Genomic DNA, 25,926 nt, shown 5'->3' on the forward strand with positions numbered 1-25,926 from the left:
TCTCTCCTTCCTTCCTTCTGATGTCCTTTGACCAAAACTTTAGTCAGGCTTTGGGATACTTTCTGACAAGGCTCAACCTTGGGCTTCCCTTGTAGAATCCAGTTTGAACAAGGATCCTGCTAAATCAGTCTAACTAGCAAATATAACACACCGTCGGTATGTAGCAACCTCATATCTGATTACCCTGGCCTATCTTCAGCAATAATCCTATTAGGTCAGTCTAGTCATGAACCTATTCTTTGATGTTTCCTCTGAGTCATTTTTCAGCCACTGACCCTGACTCTGCTCCTTTGTTAAAAATCTCCACCTGCCGGGCTCAGTGGCTCAGCCTGTAATCCCGCGCCTTTGGGAGGCTGAGGTGAGTGGATTGCCTGAGCCCCACAGGTTTGAGACCCCGCCTGGGCAGCGAGACCTCATCTCTTACAATAAATCAAAAAATCAGCCGGGCGTGGTAGCGCGTGCCTGTAATTCCGGCTCCTCGGAAGGCTGAGGCGGAAGGATCGCCGGAGCCCAGCAGGTCGTGGCTGCGGGGGCCGGGAGCGGCCACTGCACTCCAGTCTGGGCAACAGAGGGAGACTCCAACTCAAAGAAAAATAAAAATAAAAATAAAACTGTCCAGAATATATTTCAAAATCATTTGTAATATTTAAAGAATAAAAAAAAAAAGCCAACTGATGTGACAAAGATTAACATTTACTAACACTAAAATGACAGATTTTGTAAATACATGACAAGGATTTTAAAATTAATCATTATAAAGTGCTCCAAAAAACAAGAGTGATAAAAACAGTCACAATAATAACAAAACTCTCATTATAGGAAATCATTAGCTAAGGATAGATGAAGGAGAAAAGTTAGTGAACTTGAAGGTAAATCAATAAAACTTATCCAAAATGGACAATAAAGATAGAAGATTAAAAAATAAAAAGAGCTTTCAGGGACATGTACAGCAACAACCAAATTTCTAAATTTTGTGTCATCAGAGTTGCAGAAAGAGAAGAAAATCTGGGAAGAAAAAAATGAGGAATTACCAAAAATTTCTCAAGTTAATGAAAGACATAAACTTACAGTTTCAAGAAGTTCAGAAAACCTCCAACCAAGATAATCCCAAAGATATCCACATTCAAAAACTTTTGAAAACTAGAGAGGAAAAAAGCCTAAAATGAGCCAGAGAAAAGCAGGCCACTTAGAAAAACAAGGAACAACTATGGATTTCTCATCAGAAACCATGAAGGACAGAAAAAAAAAAACTTGTAAAGTGCTGATAAACAGAATTTCCAACCTAAATTTTATATTCAGTGTAAATAGTCTTCACCAATGAACATGAAATCATGATATAATCAAATAAAGAAAAACTAAAAAAATTAATTGCAAACAAGCCAGCTCAATAATAAAATATTAATTCTAAATACTTTTTGGATATTTAAATATGCATGGGTGTTAATTATATTAAACACTAAAAATAAAGCATACAAAAATATTTAATTAAAAAATGATAAAATGAAATTAGGTAATAAAAAGGATGAAATGAGCCCAAATAAAGCAAGAAAGAAGAAATGGAGGAACCATTAAAAACAAACAAACAAACAAAAAACAGAGAAAAGAAAAACAGAAGAATCATGGAAATCAAAAAAAAATGTAGACCTAAGTTCAATCAATTATATTAGAAATCTAATTGCACTTGTAGTCTAAGCACAAAAATTAAAAGACAGAGGTTGTCCAAATAGATTGCAAATTGTCCAACTACATATTTTCTATAAGGAACCTACTTTGAATATAATAAAATTGTAGATTAAAAGTAAAAGCATAAAAATAAATGCATAATTATGCAAACACTAATCAAAAGAATGATGAAGTGACTATAGCAAACAGACAAAGTAGACTTCAGAAGAAAGAATAAACACACATCACATAAAATTGCTTCCTAGTTAAAAGCCCTGGAATATTTTATAGTCAGTCATAGAATAACATCTAAATTCCTTGTCTTCACATAAAAAAAACTGTCTAAAATCCCTATCTATACCTGCCCAGGCATTCCCTCAAAACAGTTTAAAAGCTGTTTTGCTTCATAGCTCTTAAAACTATCTGAAATGATCTTATCTATTGTTGTTTGTTTATTCTCACTAGAATGTAAGCTGTAAACTCCACAACAAAATTGTCCATGCCTGTCTTGTTCACTCTTATGTCTTTGGTGTCTATAAAAAGTGCTTGCTATAGAATAAATACGCAGTCAATAATTTGGGGGCACATACTTTTATTTTCTTGCATGAATTCTTGTAAAAAATTAAATTTTACCACAGTATAAAAACCTTGAAGTCTCAAAACAACCACAAAAATAATCTTACCACTCCTTCTAGATTTTAAACTGACAATTTTTTTTTTCTTTCAGTAGTATCCTTCCACAGGTAAATATTTATTGATTTGCCTTCATAGGAATGTCTATGGGTAACATGAAGAGATTACTTAAATGTTAGTTTATTTTATTTTATTTTTTTTGTCCCTCTGGGAGGTTCTTTGCATTACATGGCTATGGATTTTTTAAGTATGCATAAATTAAGCAAAAATCATATAAGTTTTCTTGAATATCAGAAACAGGCTGAATTTTGGTCACTCACTGATAAATTACAAGAATATTCAAAACCAGCAGATCTACTATAATTAAAATAAATAAGAAGGACAAAGAGCAGTAAGAGAAGAAAAAAGAGGGGGGAAATATATTAATAGTCTTGCGATTTTTTTTTTAAATTTGAAGAATTATAGAATCTGAGATGAAGAGAAGTTTAAAGGTCAACATTAACTTGATTCAGTTTAATTCAATTTGGTAAATACACTGAAACGTGCTTTCAGATGAAAGGCAGTGGATTATTAAAGATATAGAGTATTACAGGTCTGTTTGGCAAAGAATGAGCATCCAGATCACTTTGGCGTGTAGTCTCAGGTTGAAGTGCAAATAAGTGAACGTTAGATGACATAGCACTCATCACATTCTAGGCCTTCAGTAAATATTTGTTAAATGAATGAAAGGTAAACTAAAGATATGTTTTTAGAGATGTTCGAAGGCTATTACACTGTGTTCTCAGCATTGCTACTTCCCACGTCTCTTCTTGCAGAGAAGCAGAGTATCTCTGCAAGAAGAGATGTGGGGCAAACATGAATCTCAGTTTTGCCAATTATAATGATCTCACTCAGGTGCACACAGTGAATTTCCAAGAGATAAGCACATGGCCCAGGTTAAGCCCATCCACATTTTTTCCACAGAAAATTTTAATTTGGAAATGAAAGAAACAAGTTGGTTGATTTGTGTTTTCCTTCTTTTTCCACTGAGTTTTGAGATTGTGAGTAGAGTACTGCCAGTTGTCATGTCTTCTTCATTACAGGTTGATCATCAGAGAATAAGCATGACATTTAGAAATAAACCAAAGTGTAATGTGTTGGGAGACCCACTATCCCCAACTTATGTTCTTTTCATTTGAAAAAGAAAATCCAACTAATGTAACTCAAGGGCCCTTATACTTTCTTTCTTTCTTTCTTTCTTTTTGAGTTGGAGTCTCACTCTGTCGCCCAGACTGGAGTGCAGCAGCCGCTTCCGGCCAGCGCAACCTCGGCCTGCTGGGCTCTGGCGATCCTTCGGCCTCAGCCTTCCAAGTAGCTGGAACTACCAGGTGCGCGCTACCACGCCCGGCTAATTTTTTGATTTATTGTAGAGATGAGGTCTCGCCAAGTTGCCCAGGCGGGTCTCGAACCCGCGGGATCAGGCAATCAGCTCACCTCAGCCTCCCAAAGGTGAGGGATTACAGGCTGAGCCACCGAGCCCGGCTGGCCCTTATGCTTTCTTACACAGAAAAATAGAATGACTCATCCACTGATACATTTGGGAATATTAAATTGGACATACTCGGTTCACTTCTGCCACTTCTACTCTTGGAGCGGTATATAAAGGATATAAAAATAATTCTACCTTCAATGTTTGTGACTTGTAGATTGGTCAGTATCAATCAGTCTACTTGACTATGTTATCTAAACTACATCTTGCAATTTAGCATTATCAGCAATAATGTTAACTGTCGTGACTTATCTCAATTGATTCAGTACCTTGAATGGGAAGAGGAGTAGTAAGTATGTGGCCTTTTCAAAACACCACAGAAAGGAAAACATAGAGAAACAGTTTTTTTGCTGTTAAATTTTTTTATTCCTTTATGCTTTAGGCCAGTTACCACTCTTCTTTCTTTCTTTATTTTTTTATCCTTTAAGTTTTTTTGTTGTTGTTGTTATTAAAGAGATTGTCCAGAAACACTGAGTACTAAAGAATTTGTTCATGGTATTGTTTTCCAAAAGTTTCTAATGGAGAGTGAATATTTTATTTTCTGAAGTATCCTTCACTTATTAATGATAAGGGGATGAACAGATGCATTTACTTAAAAAAAAAAAAAAAACTCAGATAACCACCCTTCTCATAGGTAGAATAACGAGGTTAAGGAATTCCATCTCTAGCTGGGCGTGGTAGTGTGTGCCAGTAGTTCTGGCTACTTAGAAGGGTGAGGCGGAGGATCCCTGGAGCCCAGCAGGTGGACACTGGGGTGGCGTGAGTATGCCACTGCACTCCAGCCTGGGTGACAGAGTGAGACTCCAAATCAAAAGAAAAAAATAAAAATAAATCCCCTCTCTTGAATTTCATTTGTATTTCTGTCACATGCCAAGTGATAAGCCTGAACAATATGATCATGCTATTCATTATATTTTCTTGAACTTACTAGTTAAATTATCAATGTACTTATATTATGAATATGATAGACTGGTTTAATTTTCTCATATGAACTCTACATATATTATGATCAACGCCAAAATTAAATCTGCTGTTTTCTTTCTTTGTGGGGCTCAAAAATTCAGTGTGCTCCAGTGCAATATTTCCTTCATCAACTTTAATACCCTTTATAGTATCAAAATAGAAATAAATATATTAACATAAGTTACCATTTTCTAAAATGTAGAACCTTTTGTTTAGTTGCCTTAAATGATGACAGCAAATGTGAGTTGTTCACATATCCACTGACTCTAGTCATGATTAAAAATATGTGCAATGTTTTTCATGGGACTTTTTCCAGGATGCTTTTTTACTTTACCTAAATATAACTTGCCTGACATGATTTGTGTGTGCAATCAATGTGAATGAACCACATTGTGGATAGATGTAGAATCTCCATGAATTTGATAGTTTGCTTAAAATTTTATTTTAATACATCATGAACAATCTTACAACCTTTTAGTAATCTTGTGATTTTTAAATGCAAAATTTATAATTTTACCAACAAAACTTTCTAAAATATTCTTTAAATTCATGAAATATTATATATTTATTTTAAATAGACACTGACATTTGACCAATATCAACCATATATTTATAGTTCTCTCTCCTTTCTCTACATTTTTATTCATTTATAGATTTAAAACAATGTGGACTTTGCTGACTTTCCTAATGCCAACCCATACAGCGTTTTTGATATATGCATTCCAAACTAAGGAAAAAAATTTCAGGTAAGTATACGATTTGGACACTTGCCTATTTCACACTTCAGCTTTTATTTCTAATATCTCTTTTCTAAATGTACTTGCAAAATCTTTAACTAGCTAGCAAATATATTTTTGCACTTTTCCTATTTGCCTCTTGGTTCAATTTTAACTCTCGTTCTTAGATTTCCTTATCTTTTTAACAATTTATTTGATATAAATTGCAGAAAATTAGCAACCTTCTCATCGGAAATGTCTCAAAATTTACACTCTACCGGCAGATCTTTATCGGCAGCATTTCTGGAGGGCTAGATGTTCTGATTCCAAGTAGCTATTGTTCTGGTTCTTGTAAAGCTGAAATGTTCAGTCTGGAATCTACTAAATGGTTACTTCCTATGTTTGTATAAACATAGCTTTTCTCTCTGTGAACTTCCCTTTGGGCATCTTTAATTATTCTGCATTTTCTGAGATATGTGCTGTGAAAGTAAAAGGGTTTATTTTCTAGTCTGAATTAAGAAGAGATGAGTGCAGGCTTTGAATTGGTAGAATCTTAAAATATTTCTCTCCTGCATAATTCTTTTTTTCTCTTACTGTTAGTTCTCACTTACGGCATCAATCTGAGGTTTTACTACTATAAAACGTCATGTCCAGTTCCTTACAGGAATATTGCTAATTTTATTGTTATGAAATTAGCATATTGCTAATTTTATTGTTTTGAAATTACCACCGGGACAAGCTGAAAATTCTCCCTGCTCTGAATAATTTTCAAAAGTAAATTAATTCCCAAAGAATTCTTAATGCAACTATCTCCTTGGTGATGGTAATTAACCTTAAATATTGCTTGGATTTACAAGTACTGATTGTATGCATCAAAACATCCTAATTTTTTTAGCCATTCACTTCAGAATCTTCATTTTTTGCTGCCAACAAACTTATTTAAATTTATTTTTTCTACTTTAAAAAATATTATTCTTACCGGGCTCAATGGTTCACACCTATAATCCCTGCACTTTGGGAGGCTGAGGTGAGAGGATTGCTGAGCTCAGGAGTTCAAGACCAACCTGAGCAACATGGCAAGACCTTGTCTCTATAATAAACTAAAAAATCAACCAGGTATGGTGGTATATGCCTGTGGTTCCAGCTACTTGAAAGGCTAAGGCAGAAGGGTTTCCTGAGCCCAGCAGTTCGGGGCTGTGGTGGCTGTGAACGTGACACTGCACTTCAGCTTGGGCAACAGAATGAGACTCTGACTTAAAAAAAAAAAAATCTTAAATTATCAGCAGTATTAACACCTAATATTTATTAATGTGTATTTTTGCCAGGCACTGAGTTAAATTCTTGCCTTTATCTTATTTTAATATGTGCAAAACTCATTGAAGTGGAAACTAGTATTGTTTCCATTGTACATATTAGAAGGCAAATCTAGATGGGCAAAGCAAAAACACTCTGTTAATGAAAAATCTATGGAGGTAGGATTTTTGTTGGATTTATTCAATGATAAACCAAAATAAACTACATTTCTGGGACATACACAAAACACAATGCATAATGTCTTAATGTTCTCGATAGTCTTCATTAGTTCAGATCGCCAACATTTTTCAACTTCCTTGTGTCCTGGGTATGGATGAGGGTGCCTTACAAACTAGGTGAAACTGACCTCGCTTGCTTGCTAGCTTCCTTTTGAACTCAGATAATAGTATTATCGCAAGAGACCCAGGCCACTATGAAACTATTCTGCTGCTTGGTTCACGTGTCACAGCAGATCCAATGATATTTAAAGTATCTGTTTTAGACAGAATTTCTGTAAAGAGCATTAAAAAGGACTCTATAAGGGAAATACAAAGAACATTTTTTGGGGGTTTTGAAGTGAAGAGGTACCATCTTCTGCAAAAAAAAAGTATTCTTCTTTTACAAAATAGATTTTGACTTTCTAGTGAGCTCTAAAAGAAACTAAAACTTGACTATGAGCCAGCCAAATTATCACAGGATCTGGGATGCTCAGCATGAACTGAGTGTGTCTAATCCAATAAACTGTAAGATTGGGCAGCAGACTCAGCAGCATTTCATCATTAAATAGAAGTGGTATATATGTTATTTGGCTTGAAGAGGTTTCAAAACAATGAGTGAGTTGCATGGCCAAATGGTGCAGTTGCCCATGACCCCTAGTCTAGATAAATTGTCTCCATCCCCTGAACCTGCACTGACAGACTCATAAGGTTCTTTTTCTGTAACAGATTGACTGAGAAAGAAAAAAACTCAGGTCTGGTTGACAGATGCTAGTACATTTAGTATTTCTTGAAAGTAGATGGCTGAAGAATTATTTGCCTCTTCATGATGGCTTCCAAGAAAAATAGCCAGAGATTTAAACAGTGCACTTTGTTGTTCATTTTGCTTAGAGATCAATAACCAGAAAATGAATTTATAATGAGTGTATTGACATCGGCTAATGTTTTTGACTGTATAATGGGTATACTGAAAGGAATAAAATTAGAAAGATGATTATAAGGAGATCTAGGGAAGAGGTATATATTAGACTTCTCTGAAAGGGCACAGATTTTGCAGTTATTTTTCTCTGGATACAGATTTGTCTTTCTTATTATCAATGCTTATGTACAAACCACCTTCTGTGGTCTTTTAAATACTTTTCCACTATCATAGTATTTCACATTGCATTGTTTTGGACTTAGAATCATATGCTAGAGCAAATCATGAGTGACAGTAGATTCATGATCATGGAATTTATTGATCTTACAATGTTTCTCACCTATAGCCTGACATAAGAATGGCATGTCCTTAAGAAAGCATGGTTTTAGCCGGGCTCAGTGGCTCAGCCTGTAATCCCGCCCCTTTGGGAGGCTGAGGTGAGTTGATTGCCTGAACCCGTGCATGAGTTCGAGACCCGCCTGGGCAGCGAGATCTCATCTCTACAATAAATCAAAAAAAATCAGCCGGGCGTGGTAGCGCATGCCTGTAATTCCGGCTACTCGGAAGGCTGAGGCAGAAGGATTGCCAGAGCCCAGCAGGTTGAGGCTGCAGTGGCCGGGAGTGGCCACTGCACTCCAGTCTGGGCAACACAGTGAGACTCCAACTCAAAAAAAAGGAAAAAAAAAAACATGGTTTTTAATGCCAGCTATATTGGAAACACCTTTTGGGGCTGGAGTATTGTTCTCCCAGAAGTGTTATATGCTCTAAATTAGTGGTAAATACATGGTACAATTTCTTCCATAGGCAGGCCCTACAGGTGCAGGAATCAATGTGTCACTGCTCTTCTCACTATTACTATTGGTGATTACCGCACCCTTGGGAAATATGTGTTTTTCATTTTAACAATTTTGGGCTCTGCTGATGCAGAAGTTTTAGTTTCCATTAAAGAATGCTTTAATGAGAAAGTCATACTTGAGGCAGGTATTTGGTATCTTACTGGAAGAGGAAAAGCAGAAAGCAGTCAGCAGAGGACATTGAGAACACATATAGAGTTAAATAAGCGAGAGAGAAGGGAGGAGAGAGAAAAAGAGAGAGAGAGAGAGAATGGGATCAAATGAAGGAAAGAAGGAGTTTAACAGTGGAATTGGTGGTCAAATATGGCAGAATTTTTTTTTCTTACTGAGTGATTTACCCCTTTAGGGGCAGTACACTGATTTTTCTTTGAGATTGACCCCATAGTTTATCCTGCGCCAGCCATATTGGGAGAAGTTATTCAAAGTACTCATTATTGTGCCCTCATCCTAGACAAAGTCTGCTTTCATTGTCTAAACTAGGCCAGTTAAACTTTTGTCCCTAGAATGTTAAATTTGCCAGAAACTCATGTGGATTATAAATTACCATCACTTTTCTTTTCATTTTATTAACAATGTGCTGAACACACTTTTACTTGTTTTTTTACCGATATCCCACAGGCATCATGGTTTCAATTTTTTTCTGAAATCGTTATTTAATTGTTCTTTTCACGTATATGATATTCACTTATGATTAAGTCCTGACAAAGTCACCTAGAGTTATTTTTTATGACTCACAAATATACAATTGAAAAGATTCCTAACCGGGCTTGGTGGCTCAGCCCTTAATCCCGTGCCTTTGGGAGGCTGAGGTGAGTGGATTGCCTGAGCCCGCAGGTTAGAGACCCACCTGGGCAAGCTGGCAAGACCTCATCTCTACAATAAATCAAAAAATTAGCCGGGCGTTGTAGCGTGCGCCTGTAGTTCCAGCTACTCGGAAGGCTGAGGTGGAAGGATCGCCGGAGCCCAGCAGGTCGAGGCTGCGGTGGCTGGGAGTGGCCACTGCACTCCAGTCTGGGCGACAGAGTGAGACTCCAACACACACACACAAAAGAAAAGATTCCTAAAATGAGAATAGTGTATTATTCATAGAATCTGGCAACTTGAGATCATTATTGATCTTAAAAAAGAAGTTTAACTTTTTTTCATGAGTACTGAGGTTAGAAATTGAGGAGATGGAATACCAACAATTTTGAGAAGCCCTGCCGTGAGAGTTTCTTATTCCAAATTGTTTTGCTGTGGTAGAATACCTGAGATTGGATAATTTATAAAGAAAATAGCTTTATTTACCTTATGGTTCTACAGGTCAAGCAGATCAAGTTTAGGTATTTGGCAGCTTTTGGTGAAGGCCTTGTACTATGCCAAAACCTGGCAGGAAAATGGAAGGGAAAAGGGGAGACACCACTGCTTTATAACAATCAACTCTCACTGGACTAATCCACTCTAGTGAGAAGGAAAACTCTCACTCACATCTTGAGCTGGCATCAATCTATCTATGAGTGTTATGCCCCCATGATCCAAAACCTCCCACTAGGCTTCACCTCCCAAAACTACCACACTGAAGATCAAATTTCAACATAAGTTTCAAAGAGGCATACACTCAAACCAGAACAGGTAGAAAAGAAATTGATAGGTAACTTAAAGAAGAATATGAGAGCAAGGAAAGATTTTTTGTTTTTAATTTTTTTTCTCACATGGAACACCAGAATATGTTTATATACTAATTGAAACTTTTTTTTTAGCTTTACTTAAATTAATAAAACTGACAAGTTTAAAAATTAAACTCAAAGTCTTTAATTAAACATATGAATCTTATGTTTTTATTTATGAATCTCACAAATTTTCACAATCACTGTTAACAGGGTTTTGAGTAACCTGAATTGCCATAATTTTAATCACAAGAGTGATTCAATTATTCTAATAGGCCTGTGTGCTGGGTTCTTGCATCAGTCCAGGTTAGCATGCTTGTTTTGCTATCGGGCCTGAACAATACTAGCAACTGTGCTATCCCCAGGACCCTGCATCCTTTCCACTATGTTGCCAGATTGAAAGGCCCACTGCCAGAGTTTCTCAGGCTCTCTTCAGTGCCTCCCCTTAAGAACACAATCTCCCACCTCTTGCCTTTTGCCTGCAGGGTCTCCAGGGGCTGCAGAGGCAGAAGACAACAAAAGTACCACTAACACCTATAGTAGCAAAGCCTAGGTGAAGTTAATGGCTGATAGAGTAAACTTAGGGCAATGGGAGACAGGAGTCTGTGGATAATGTCATTTATCTTCTAATTGCCAGATGGACTGATTGGAGATACAGTAGTTCCTTATGACTCCATGCAGCGAGTCAGAGTCATTTGCATTTCCTTGTGTTTTATCTTTCCGATCTCACTCCTCTTCTCCTTTGTTTCCTTAAAATTTCAGTTCACACTACAGTGTTATCGCCTAAAATTATGCCTTAGTCATTGTTTTCCAGAGACCTATCCTATGACAGCCAGAAACGTATAAATATTACATGCATATAAAATGTCATGTTTGCATAGGCTTCTTAATCAAATTATTAATGTTTTAAGTTTTATTCTCATATATTTGTTTATGTGATTCTAAATATTCTTCAATATAAAGCATGTTAAGCCATTGTTATCAGTACAAATGATTTGAGGAACATTTCTCATATGGTTTTTGGAATTGCTTTTTCAATTTGCCAGAATTTCTTAAATATCATTTTTGATGACTGAGACAAAAATTAAATTATGGACTGCAGTGCTGATGGAATTTACTAGTCATATTTATAATCTATAACAAAAACTCTATAATTTAAAGGAAGAAGTGTTCATATAATCCATGCCTCTGTGTTTGTGTCATGTATGTATACAATGTTTTTTCTTATACTCACCTTGGCAGATATAATATTTGACTGGATTTATGTTTCTTGGGATCTTCAGATATTTTAAGTCATCTCTTCTAACTCAAAAACATTATTTCCATTGGTGGAAAAGCTTTTCTTCTTTTTTTTTTCTTAGCTGTAAAAGTCATAAAATCTATGACTCTTTAATCTCATTTGATTTTGCCTGATCATATGATTGTAGAGTTCTACTATATTCCTTCCTAAATTTGAGCATATATTGTAATCACCTGGAAATATATTAAAATATAGATTTCCGGACCTCATATTCAGAGTTTCTGACTCAGCAGGCTTGGGCCTAACAATTTGATTTTCTCATAAATTCCAAGGGGATGCTGATGTTGCTGGACTGGCAGTCGCATTTTGGGAACCACAGTTGTGAAGTTCTGCTAATAAGTTTTACTATAGAACTTTAAATTAAAAGTGTGTGGTATTGATACGGGCTAGCCTAGCAGACAAGCAAAACAGAAAAGCTTATGTGAAAAAAAAGTAGCAGAATACTCGATGATACAAAATTACACTTTTTTTCTTAAATAAGACAAAATTAACATAAAGACGAACAAATTTGATCTTTTTTATCAGAAGGATTCTGTTTGATAAATGTTTCTGGGGGACGGAGCTTAAGATGGCACCAACAGGTCAGTCTATAAGAATCTCTGTGGAGGCAAGACTCTCTGAGTGAGTGGGCGGATGCTGGTGGGAGCATGAAAGTCTGTCTGAGGGGATACCCGGGTGACTGCATCTGGGTTCCCCCTCTGTGGGAGACTGCAAGTCCCCACCGCCCTGAGATTGGAGCGAGACAGGCAAGATTGTGCACAGGAGTGTCTGCTGCTGTGGGAAAGCACCTGAGAAAAGCCTGCTGAATCCAGCTGATTCCCATCGCCTGTCACCTGGCCCACACCGACACCTGTCATAATGGATCAGCTGGAGCCCTAGATCTGATCAGTGTAGAGAGAGGATCAGGATAGCCAGAGAGGAGTCCATGCCCGATGAGGAGCTGCCCACCATATCCATTTTCTTTGACCCAGGAACAGACAGAGATTTGCATTGCCCTGACCACCTCTGTGCAGCCTCCAACTTGTTGCCTAAGGTAATCTCATCAAACCAGGAGAGACAGAAGCCCCTCCCCCAGGCTGAATCAGTCACAGACAACTCAGATCTGTGTGACAGACCTGTCAGGCAGCAAGCTGAGTGAACCCAGCTCTGACTCACCCCCTCCCAAAGTAGGCCTGCGGAAACAGATCCAAGCTATGAGTAACCCTATCTGCCTGTGATGAAAGCAGAGGGGAGGAGCTAGAGATCAGAGCTGAAGGGACTCTGGACATACAGGAAGGACCTCAGAACCAGTCTGATTCCTTGTTTTTATTTTTAATTTTTTGACTGTTTTGCTCACTTTATTTTTTGTTTCAGTTTTCTTTCTCTCTCTTTCACTCAGGTTTTGATAATGTTTTCATACTTGCTTTGCTTTTGTTATTTTACTGATTTTTTTCTTTCTTCTTTCTATTCTTAAGACCTCCTGTTTATGTAGGGGAAGTCTAAATCAATAGGTAGATTTTATTGGACAGTGTGTTTACCCACAGTCCACCTTCAGAAGTGAACAAAGCCAGAGGACCCACATAAGGAAGAATAGGAGACTGAGCAAAAAGAAGTAAAAGCAACCCCATCATCCCTGAAAAGCAGAATTAAAGAAGAGATGGAAAAAAGTGTGTGTGTGTCGGGGGGGAATCTACATGAATAAAGAAAAACCAAAAAAACAATATGGGTCTCTCACAGACCCCTGGAAGATCAGACACTAAGAAAAAATATTTTGGAATGCAAACAATGAAGAGTTCCAAGAATGACTGGTCTCAAACTACAAACCCAGATAGCAAGACATTAATAGAGAGATTAAAAAGAATTGAGGAGAGATAAGAGGAAAATAGGGAATCGATAACTGAGATAACAGCAGTAAAGAATACGGTGAATGAAATAAATAACAAACTGAAAAGCATGGAAAGCAGAATTAGCCAAACAGAAGAAAGAATCTCAGAACTTGAGGAAAAAAAAATAGAACTAACCCAAACTGTCAAAAACATAGAAAAGAAGCTTAAAAAGACAGAATAAAACCTTCAAGAGACGAGCAATTACTTCAAGAGGCCAAATCTAAGAGTAATTGGACTTCCAGAGGCAGAAAGAGACACAAGAGGCCACCCTGGAAGAAACATGCCATGAAATTATTCAAGAAAACTTCCCTCATCTCATCGGTGATGTGACCACTCAAGCATAAGAGACTCAGAGAACACCTGCAAGACAACAGATGAGAAGACCAACTCCCAGACACATAATAATTCACATAAAAAAAATTAGAAATAAAAGAAAAAATCCTAAGGCAGCAAGAGATAAAGGTAAGACTACCTACCAAGGAAGACCAATTAGAATTGCATCAGATTTATCTACAGAAACACTTCAGGCTAGGAGAACTTGGAGCCCAATCTTTAAAATACTCAAAGATAATCAATTTCAACCAAGAATAACCTACCCAGCTAAACTATGCTTCATCAGTGAGGGAAAATTAAAATCTTTCCCAGACATTCAATCCCTAAGAACTTAGGCTGCCTCTAGACCAGCACTACAAGAAACATTTAAGAAAGTATTAAACACAAAAGAAAGGGAAAAAAGAACAACAAAGTTCTTCACAAGAGCACAGGAAAAAGATTGAAAACACACGTGAATCAACACCAAAATCAAAAGAAACACAGCAAACAAACAGGAACAACAACACCTCTATAAGAACCTCATGGAAGAGAAAAACTTTCACTTTTCAAGAGTTAACCTGAGTATGAACTGACTAACGCACCACTGAAAAGACATAGAATGGCAAAATGCATAAAATATCATGAGACAACAATATATTGTCTCCAATAGTCTTATCTCACCAGAAAGGACATGCACAGCCTCAAAGTAAGAGAATGGGAAGCAAAATTTCAGGTGAATGGAACACAAATGAAAGCTAGAGCTGTAATCTTAATCTCAGACAAAATACCCTTTAAGCTGTCACAAATTTAAAAAGATGAAGAAGGTCACTATATAATGATAAAAGGTTCAATTCATCAACAAGAAATATCCATCCTAAATATATACGCACCCAACATAGGAGCACCAATATTCATAAAGCAGCTTCTAGTCAAACTTAAAAAAGAGATTGACTCTAACACTATCATACCTGGTGACTTTAATACCTCACTCACAACCCTAAACAGATCATCAAGACAAAAAATCAGCAAAGAGATCCAGAACCTCAATGCGACTCTTGAACAAATGGACTTAATTGATACCAACAGAACACTCAACCCAATGACGACAGAATATACATTCTATTTATCACCATATGGAATGTACTCCAAGATCGAACACATAATTGGCCATAAATCAGACAAATTTCATAAGACTGAAGTTTTGCCATGCACCTTCTCAGACCATGGTGGAATAAAAATAAATAGTAACACCAAAAATTTCCCCCAAAACCCACAAAGACATGGACACTAAACAGTATGATGTTAAACAACTCCTGGGTCAACAATGAAATCTAAACAAAAGGTACCTGGAAACAAATGAAAATGAAGAAACATCTTACCAAAACCTCTAGGATGCCATGAAAGCAGTAGTAAGAGAGGAATACATATCTTTACAAACACACATGAAAAATGGAAAACTCACAAGTTAACAACCTAACAGATCACCTAAGAAAATTGGAAAAGCAAGGCCACTAAAACCCTAACTTCAGCAGAAGAATCCAGATCACCAAAATAAAAACCCAAATCCAGGAAATAGAAGACAAAAAGTGAATGTAAAAGATCAACAACAATAAAAAAAGGTCGATTCTTTGAAAGAATAAACAAGATTGATGGTCCCCTAGCCAGACTGACCAAGAAAAAGAGAGAAAAAGCACAAATAAATTCAATCAGAAACACAAAAGATGAAGTCACAAGTGACTCTGAAGAAATACAAAAGATTATCAGAGACTACTATGTACAGCTGTATGGAAACAAACTTGAAAATCTAAAGAAAATGGAGGACTTTTTGACATCACACACAACTTCTGTAGGTTGCAACAAGAATAAATTGAGACCCTAAGTAGACCAATAACAATCAAGGAAATTGACTATGTCATAAGAAAACTACCTAAAAAAAAAAAAAAGCCCTGGATCAGATGACTTTCCAGCAGAATTCTATAAAATATACAAGGAGGAACTGATATCAATCCTATTGAAAGTGAATTGAAAATGAAACTCTCCCCAAATCATTTTATGAATCTAAAACCACATTGTTACCCAAGACAGGTAAAGACCCAACAAAGAAAGAGAACTACAGGCCAATATATTTGGTGAACATAGATATAAAATTCTCAACAAGATCTTAGCAAACTGGATTCAACCACACATCTCAAAAATCATCCATCACAACCAAGTAGGCTTCATCTCCAGGTTGCAAGGCTGGTTCAACATTTATAAGACCATAAACATAATTATATACATCAACAGATATAAAAACCAAATCCACATGATTATATCATTAGATGCAGAAAATGCATTTGATAAAATCCAGCACCCCTTCTTGATAAAAACCCTAGAACATCAAGGCATAGGTAGAACATACCTCAAAATAGTAAGAGCCATATATGAAAAACTCACAGCCAGCATACTCCTAAACAGACAAAAATTGGAATCATTTCTCCTGAAAACTAGAACAAGACAAAGATGCCCACTCTCACCCCTCCGGTTCAAAATAGATTTGGAAGTCCTAGCTAGAGAAATCAGAGAAGAGAAAGTGATCATGGGTATCCAAATAGGAAAAGAGGAAGTCAAGTTATCTCTCTTCGCAGATGACATGATTGTATACCTTGAAAAACCAAGAGAATCTGCCAAAAACCTCCTTGCACTGATAAAGGACTTTGGTCAAGTCTCAGGGTATAAGGTAAATGTACAAAAGACAATTGCCTTTCTATACATCGATAATAAACAAACAGAAACCCAAATAAAAGGCACAATTCCATTCACAATAGCCACAAACACACACACACAAAATGAAATACCTTGGCATCTTCCTAACCAGAAATGTGAAAGACCTTTACAATGAAAACTGCAAAACACTTTTCAGAGCAATCAAAGATGACACAAACAAGTGGAAAACCATGCTCATGGATTGGAAGAATCAACATTGTTAAGTTGTCCATTTTACCTAAGGCAATCTACATATTTAATGCAATATCCATCCAATTACCAGCAACATTCTTCTCAGACCCAGAAAGAGCAATACAGGAATTTATACAGAAATGTAAATGACCAAGAATAGCCAAAATATTCCTCAGAAACAAACAAACAAACAAAAACAAAGCAGGAGGTATCCCACTCCTAGGCTTTAAACGTTATTATAAAACTACAATAATCAAAACAGCATGGTATTGGTACAAGAACAGGCATATAGACCGATGGAATAGAATTGAGATTCCAGAAGCATAACCTCAATTTCTCAACCAACTCATCTTCAACAAAGCCTCCACCACCAACTACTGGGGAGACAAGAACCTATTCAGTAAATGGTGCTGAGAAAACTGGCTGATCACATGCAGAAGATTGAAACAGGACCCCTACATATCTCCATATGAAAAATTAGCTCTAAATGGATCAAAGACCTAAATGTAAAACCTCAAACTATAAGAACCTTAGAAAATGCAGGAGACACTCATGGAAGTTGGAACCGGCAACCAATTCCTGATCAAAATCCGAAGTGCCCAGGCCATAAGAGATAAGATAGACAAGTGGGACCTCATCAAACTGACAAGCTTCTGCAAAGCCAAAGAAACCATCAAGAGAGCAGGGAAACAGGCCACAGAATGGGAAAAAAATATTTGCCAACTCCACGTCTGACAAAGGCCTAATATCAAGGATCTACAAGGAACTCAATCATGCTAAAAAGAAAAAACAAACAGCCCCATTACAAAGTGGGCAAAATATATGAATAGACAGTTCTCAAAAGAAGACATACGAGCAGCCAACAGATACATGAAAAAATGTTCAGCCTCACTAATCTCAAGAAGATGCAAATTAAAACTACACTGAGATAACACCTAACTCCAGTCAGAAAGACCACCATCAATGACTCCCAAAATATGCTGAAGAGGATCTGGTGAAAAGGGAACACATCTACACTGCTGATGGGAGTGTAAACTAGTACAGCCTCTTTGGAAATCAGTGTGGTGATTCCTAAAAGTTCTAAAAACCGACCTTCCATATGACCCTGCAATCCCCCTACTGGGAATATACCCAGAAGAACTCAAATCATTCTATGAAAAAGATACCTGCACATGTGTTTTTATCTCAGCATTGTTCACATTAGCAAGAACATGGAACCAACCATGCTGCCCATCAAAAGAGGACTGGATAAAAAAAATGTGGTACCTATACACAATGGAATATTATGCAGCCATAAAGAAGAACAAAATCATGAACTTCGCAGAAACCTGGATGGAATTAGAGTTTATAATACTGAGTGATCTCTCACAGAAACAAAGAACTCACTCGTAAGTGGGTCTTGAACAACTACTATAATACTATAAGAAAAGGATTGACAGAAGCGGGAAACTGCAGGCGGGGAGGGAGGACAGGGAGGTGGGATTGACAGTAGTTGGTATCGGCTTGGGGTAGGGGGGGCACACCTTATCAACAAGGGTACCTGCACAATGAATATTTGTATACCTCACCGTGAATTGTACCCTCTAATTTTAAAATAAAAATTAAAAGAGGGAAAAAAAAGTTTCCATAAGGAAATTGAATTGGCATTTTCAAATAGAACGTAAATGTTTACAACATATTTAACTAACAGTAGAATAATACTCAAAATACATAAACTCATGCAAGTAATCAAGTAATAAATTAAAATATCAATAACAATAGAAAAATTGATAATGAATATGATGCCTATGCATTGCTTTTTAAATGTTTTAAAGATTGTATTAATGTACTGAATTTACAAGAGGTACATACCTACTTCAATTCAGTGAACAAGTTTAGCTTTACGATCGGGCTATATCATAAAGGTTCAAACTCTAAAACTTAAATAAGAAGTGTAGGCACCTGTGAATGCTCACCCTCACAATGCTTTTAGAATAACTTAGTGGATGTCTTGGAAATGCAAGTGTGTATGCAGAGGTTGAAATTTGAAATAATAATTATTGTTTGAGAAAGTATTGAATTTTTTTTACATAAACTGATTTACCTGCTAGTACATCTTTGAAAGCTATAATGATTTTATTAATGTAGATGTTAATACTGGTAACAATATATATTGAGGACTCATAAGCTGCTACTGTATACAATATAGTTTTCATGATTTTTGTTGTTGTCATTGAACCCTTATAATAACACTATTAATTTTCATTTTATTTGATAACTCACATAGAGCTTATCATGTGTTGGGTACTATTCTTAGAACCTTACAACACTAAACACTTTCAATCTTCATAATCATCTTCTTGAGTAGCACAGTTATTATGTGTATTTTGGACTGGGAAATGGGGCCATAGAAATTTATGCAAGTCATTTTCTCAGTTTGCTACTAGAAGGAGCCAGAACTCAAAGCCTGGCTCCAGAATCTGTGCAGGTAACTCCTGTGCTCTATTGCATACAAAAAAGGAATCCTAACACAATTGGAAAGAATGAGACAGGAGGAGTCAATAGTTATGGAAACCAGGCCACCTCATTCCCAAATCTGTGCCTTTAACCAGTGAAAAATTCTCATAACGGTTCTTACAGGCAACCACAAATTTGTCATCAGAAGTGATGATGTTCCAGTTACTGCACTCAATGTTTTAAATGAATTATCTCATTTAAACTTGAAAAGATGAGGTATACTCAACTCTTAAAAATATGATGCTTATTTTATAACAAGAAAATTGGATCTTAAAGCAAGTTAAGCAATTTACAAAGGTTATGAAACTCTGGATTTTCAGAACCAAATGTAAACGCAGACACAACTACTATGTGTACAGTCCAAAATGTATTTCAAATTCTCAGTCTCAATTTCAGGTTAAAAAAAAAACTGAGTAAAATAAACATTCAAAAATTCCTCTTTTAAAACATGTGGGTGACTACTCCTTTTTGTTGAATAGATCATAAACAATTTGTTATAGTTTAAACTCCGTGAGCTCAAGAGACCTTATTCATTCCAGTTTATTTCCCTATTTATTCAACAATTACTAAGTGCCCATGGGCTTGCTATTCATTTTAAAATTTTTCCTTCAACATAAACTTGCTAAGTGCCAGAACATCCCATGAACTCTTCAAGACACTATAGATCTGAGATGAACAAAAGAAAAAAGGATCCCAGTTCTGTGGTACTTATATTGTCATGAATGTTTTCAGAGGAGAAAGTTGGCAAACAAGTAACACCTGAATAAGCAAAATGATTTCAAAAAATGGTAGCTTCTGCAAAGTCCATCAAAAATGACTATAAAATGAAAGTTGTGACAGCAGTTTGTAAGGGAAAGCCTTTAAAAACTACCATTTGAAACAAAACAATGATTCTGGGAAGGAGCCAGTCATGAAAATATTTCATTCCAGGGAGACAAACCACGAGGAAATTGGCCCCCACCAAGCAGTGTGAGGATAACTTCTTTTTATCCCCGTTCCATCTTTCTCATCCTGAACTTAATTATCCATATTAAATCCTACTGTAGTTTCCTAACTGATCTCTTTAGTTTCATCCTCTCTGATTTCTAGTTTAGTATTTATTCATCTGACAGACTCATCTTTTTAGAAGTACAACTACCAATTCATTCACTTGTTCAACTATTCTCATCACTTTCTCTCAGTGTGTAATATCACATCCAAACTCTGTAGACTCTCATTATAGTCTTTCTTTGTTCTCAAGGCAATCTGCATTTCCAGCCATATATTTTTAGCATTTCCTTTCATACACATTTGCCTCAGCCTAAACAATTAATCCAATGTTCTTTACATCACTTCATTCTGATACTTTTCTCCTATTGTTCTCTTAATCTGAATTCCCTTCTGCCTTGAACCTCCAGATGTCCAAAATGTCCCCCTCTTTCAATGGTTAGTAAGAAGTTCTTAGACTACTCTAAGATTCTCCCAGATGAGTAAATTATTTGAAATTACTACTCCATGGTTTCTTACCAGAACTATAAGAAGGACTGGAAAAGTGACTTTAAAAACAGACATTTAAGCAGATTCATGACATAATGGGTATCTGTTAAGTTTTCTTTCTGCCCAACATGTCTTCCTAATGACTGGGGGATTTATTTCTTTATGAATCATGCATCTCCTAGGCCAGAGCTTTCAAACTCACTCTTGTGGGCTCTTTGAAGCTGGAGCAAAGGCTTAGGACCTTTACCTTCATCAGTCAACTGAGGAAGCATTTGATCCTAAAACAAACAGGCTATGGTTTCTGGAGGAAAAAAACAAAAAAAAAACAAATCAAAAACAAAAACCTTATTTTCTTCGTGTCAATTTGACACCCTTCAACAACCATAACAATCATTTTAAGATTAAAGAAATGCATATTATTTCATGTATTCTCCTACACACACTAAAATTTAAAGTATAAAAGATGACATCTATATTCTCACCTTTGTATAAATTGTCTTTTTGTATAAATTGTCTTAATGTATTGCACTATCCTCGGGAAATATGGAGAATTATATGGCACTTTTATATATTACTACTTTTAAAAATTAGAATTGACTGAATAAAGTATGATTTCTTCTTCTGTTAAACTACCTTGAACTTATTCCACGAACTGAATCCACAGCTTCGTTGCCAGGCAACCAAGTTCTGATTGCTACTTTGCCTTTGCACTAAGAAGAGTCAATAGTACCATGTGTTCACTTTTCACGTTTTTAGCATGCTGCATTTAAAAAAAACTCTTTAAAGCAGTTGTTTCTTTTAATTCTGTGTTCTTAACTAATCTGCTTTATGAAGTATTTTCAATCTGTCTATTACCTTACATTTTTTTTGTTCTGTCAATTCTGGATCTTGACATTTATATTCTTTTTTTATTTTCACTTTAGCAGGGTTGTAGTTGTTTCTTCATTTAATAATGCAATATCAACAACATTAATGATGGAGGTAAGTATGAAAAAGAAAATAATTAATTCATCAAATATTTACCAAATTAACTTACTCCCTGTGGAAGTGAGAATATAGTAGTGACCAAAGCAGACAAAAAAAAAAATTTCCCTTATAAAGCTGCATCTTCTGGGGAAAGTTAGATACTATATACAAATAGAACACATATAAGCAATATACATTGTTGGTGTTAAATTTTAATCAGAAGAAGATGCAAATTTTGTGGAGCCCATAGCTCTTTCATAGTTTGATAGTACTTTAAAAAATAAATAGTAAAAAAAGTTGCAGATGCACAATTTGTTAGATAATATTGGAAGGAGTCAGTGCAAATGAGGGACTCAGAAGTTTAAGGATAATTTGTTTCACCAGACATCCGCCATTTATGATATGACTGAACACAAAACTGAGAAGAGAGGTATGTAACTCAAGCCAGGTGGGGAGATGCAATTTTGTACCATATAGTCAAAGAAAGCTTCAATGCAAACATTACGTTTAAATAAAATCGTTAAATATTTGAAGGAATTAATGATGTGACTGATAAATGGTTACAGTTGGGCAGAACTAAAAGAGAGGAAGTTGAACTGGAAAGACAAGATAGATAGTTGTTTCTGCATAGCAGAATGTTTGAAATTGAGACCATGGATAATGACAATGTTAGTAATAATAAAGGATAGAATTGTCTGTGAAAATGAACTACTGAAGTATAATGAATAAATTATTATTGAATAAATGGAGGCCATAGAACCAAATAACCAAGTTATTAGATAAATTATCTACATAAATATTTAAATAAACAGGAATTAAGGCAACATTAATATTAGACTGCATAACTGTTAGGCAGGTGCTAAAATCTATTAATGATGGAGAATGAGCTGGAAGATGGTGGTAGTAAGGTTGAAATATAGTGGGAAGGGAAGCAGAGACAGTAGTATCTCCAAGAACATTCAGAGTTATACATGTATGTACTCATGTGTATATAGCAGCAAAAAAGAATATATGGTGAATGGTATAATTTGGTGTCCAAATTTATGGTTGGGGTAATTTAGTGAATAGAGAGGAAGAATAGCCTGAAAACAGCAACGAGGAGCATGTGTGTTACCAAGTTCAACTACAAGATCTTTTATATGTAGGCTGTGTGTAAAAAAAACAGCTGCCATTTAAGAGGACTACAGGGAAGCTGTGGCCTCCGTGTGATCTGGGTTTCAGTTCCACCAAGAAGGGAAAGCTTCAAAAAAGAGATTTACAATATGTTTGTGGATGATGAAGCATGATCCCCTGCAGATATAACTGAAAAATTTTAAATGTTGAAATTAGCTGACAGAATAAAGAGCACACAGATCCTTAGAGCAAATAGTTTCCATTATGAAGGATGATAAGAGATTCCTGGTCTACTGGTTAGGACTGGTGTATAGTGGAATCGAGTAGATTTGTCTTAATGGTCTTAGAGATGAGTGAGAGTTTCAAGCATACATGCATTTATTCTGTCGGCATGCATCTCATAAATATTTATTTATGTATTCATAAGCATATATGTACACGGCCACAGATAATAGGAGTTGAAACATGCAGACTACAAGCTAAAGATGAAATATTTGTATTAATTATCATTAACATCTTTCCCCTGAAGTTCCATAAACACTCCTCTGTACGTCACCTCTAACAATAGCAATCTATTATACTCACAATTCAGAAGTATGAGGCAAGAGTAAGATTCCCTTATATCCCACATAGATCCAAATTATAGCATCATTCTGCTACACACTGCTATATTTGTCAGCTAAAATATTAAAATATACATATTTTAATTATAACTTTTTGTTAAGATTTGCTTTTATATGAATGAATTTATTCAGTTAAAATTAAGTAGAAGAAAAACAGGAAACAACACAACACACTCTCACACTTACAAAGCTGTCTAATGAGTTCTACCCGTCTACTAATCTCATTTTATTGAACAAACAATAAATCTATATTTTTCAAATTCTTGTATTTAAAAGGAAGAGTACCATTTCGTAAAATAATCTTGTATTCCTAAATTAAATTATAAATTTCAGAGGTAGTTCATTGTATGACTCATTGGCCTTTATCTCTGGTTCTTTAATTTAAATTGAATTCACATAAGCGTTCCTAAAAACCCACAGTGGTAATTTGTTGTTAAAATGCACTTTGGGGAAGGATTCTGTAAATGTCTTTATCTCATTTGAAACATAAAGAAATCCAAGTGTTTCAAAAAGTTCAGAATAACTGACAATTTCAATGAGTATTTTTAATTCATATACATGAGTGAAGATTTATTTTTATTTCAAGAAAGTAAGCACTTTACAGAGTTAGCACTTTATGAAAACTTTAAAAAGCTATCAAGTTGTCTGCTCTAAGATTCTGAATAGAGGAATATAGACCAGAAGGATCATTGTGCACAGGAAGCATAGACTAGAAGACTATGAGGCATGATAACAGTGAACCTCAACTGTGATTTTAATTTTTGGCTGCTTTGGGTAAGACATTCTTTAATAGGTCGATTAGATTGATTTATCTCAAGGAACATGATATTATAAGTACTCCCATATCCTCAGATAATATTATATGTATCTAAGGATTGGGGATGCCATCGGAAGGGCTAATCTAAGCTCTGTCTGAAGAGTAACCTAAAACTTAATTTGAGTAAGAGGAAGAGAAATATGGGCTTGTGCTGAGAAGCTGAATCAAAAGATGAAGGCTCAGGAGAAATGGGTGCGGGGAGAAAAGACATAGTCTTAAAGTTCACAGGCAAGAGTTGTTTCTCTGGCAAGTACCCCATTCATTTCATAAGTTTGAGACTTAGAAAGCACCAAGTTCAGTAGATGGGAAAAGGTTCTCCTGTGAATAGCACAGTCTGAGTTGCCAAGGTCCATGGTGAATGAAAAATTTCTTCTCAGCACTCTAGCCTGGAATAATTTGTTGCTTGTTCTCTAATAGGAGTATTTCTTATCTCTGTACAGGGTAACCTTTACTGTTAATCTTTAAATTTTCCCCAAATTAGAAACCTAAAAGTAAATTTAAGACTGTGAACTGTCATATGTCAAATCCTTTGGTTACCAGGTGGGATGCCTTCTTGACTTTACCCAGAAACTGTACCTTTCATGGTAGAGCAACTTCCTCATCAATGTCTTCAGGCTAAAATAGAGCAATTGAGTACAGTAGTATCCCCTCATCCAGAGTTTTGTTTTCCATGGTTTTAATTACTCACAGCCAACTCTGGTAAGAAAACAGTACAATAAGATAGTTTGAGTGGGGGGAGAAAACCACATTCATGTAACTTTTATTACAGTATAATGCTATTTTCAATTTTATTATCAGCTGTGGTTAATTTCTTGCTGTGCTGAATCTATACATAAGCCCCTATTATAGGGGGTGTATGTATTTTTAAAATGATATATATGAGGTTTGGTACTATCTGAGATTTCAGATATCCACTGGAGGTCTTGGAAGGTGTCCTCCATGGGTAAGGGGAAACTAGTGTATAATTGAGATGGGAACATAATGAAGCAAATAATATCTATGCACTATTGTTAGTTTACATTATTTTTCTTTCCATAGCAATTAAAAATAGCAAAAGACAGATGTCACACATAAATAATGTTGATGAAAATCTCAAATTATCAATATATGCAAAACAAAAATGCAAAATTTATTTTGGACTTGTTAAATTTCTTTCCTGGTTAAGGGAGAAGTGTTCATAAATATAAAAATTCTGCTTCACACTGAGCAAAGATGAGAAGTTATTTAGAATTAAGAAGAAAAGTAGAGCCTGATTTAGATTTAAATAAAGTAAGATTTTAATGAGAACTTATCATTGATAAAATGCCTTCTACAATCCAGAGTGGAACTGCTCCTATGGGGTCTACGATGGAGAGGAGTTCAATGAAAAACAGACTTTGACCATTCTTGCAGATTCCTGCTTATTTGTGAGTCACATTCTTTAGAAAGAGCAGAATTTACAGATTTCTATATATGTACAAAGGAGATCTTCAGACAAGTGTGGAAATTCTTTGTTTTCAATCCTTTTCTTTATCCCCGTTTGGCTGGGTCACAGGGGAGGCCATTAAATATTGTCCACATCTATATACTGTCACAGTTTTCCTCAGGAAATT

The sequence above is a fragment of the Carlito syrichta genome, unplaced genomic scaffold, assembly GCF_000164805.1.
Source record: "Carlito syrichta isolate Samal-C Ts95f unplaced genomic scaffold, Tarsius_syrichta-2.0.1 Scaffold303983, whole genome shotgun sequence".
Lineage (NCBI taxonomy): Eukaryota > Metazoa > Chordata > Mammalia > Primates > Tarsiidae > Carlito > Carlito syrichta.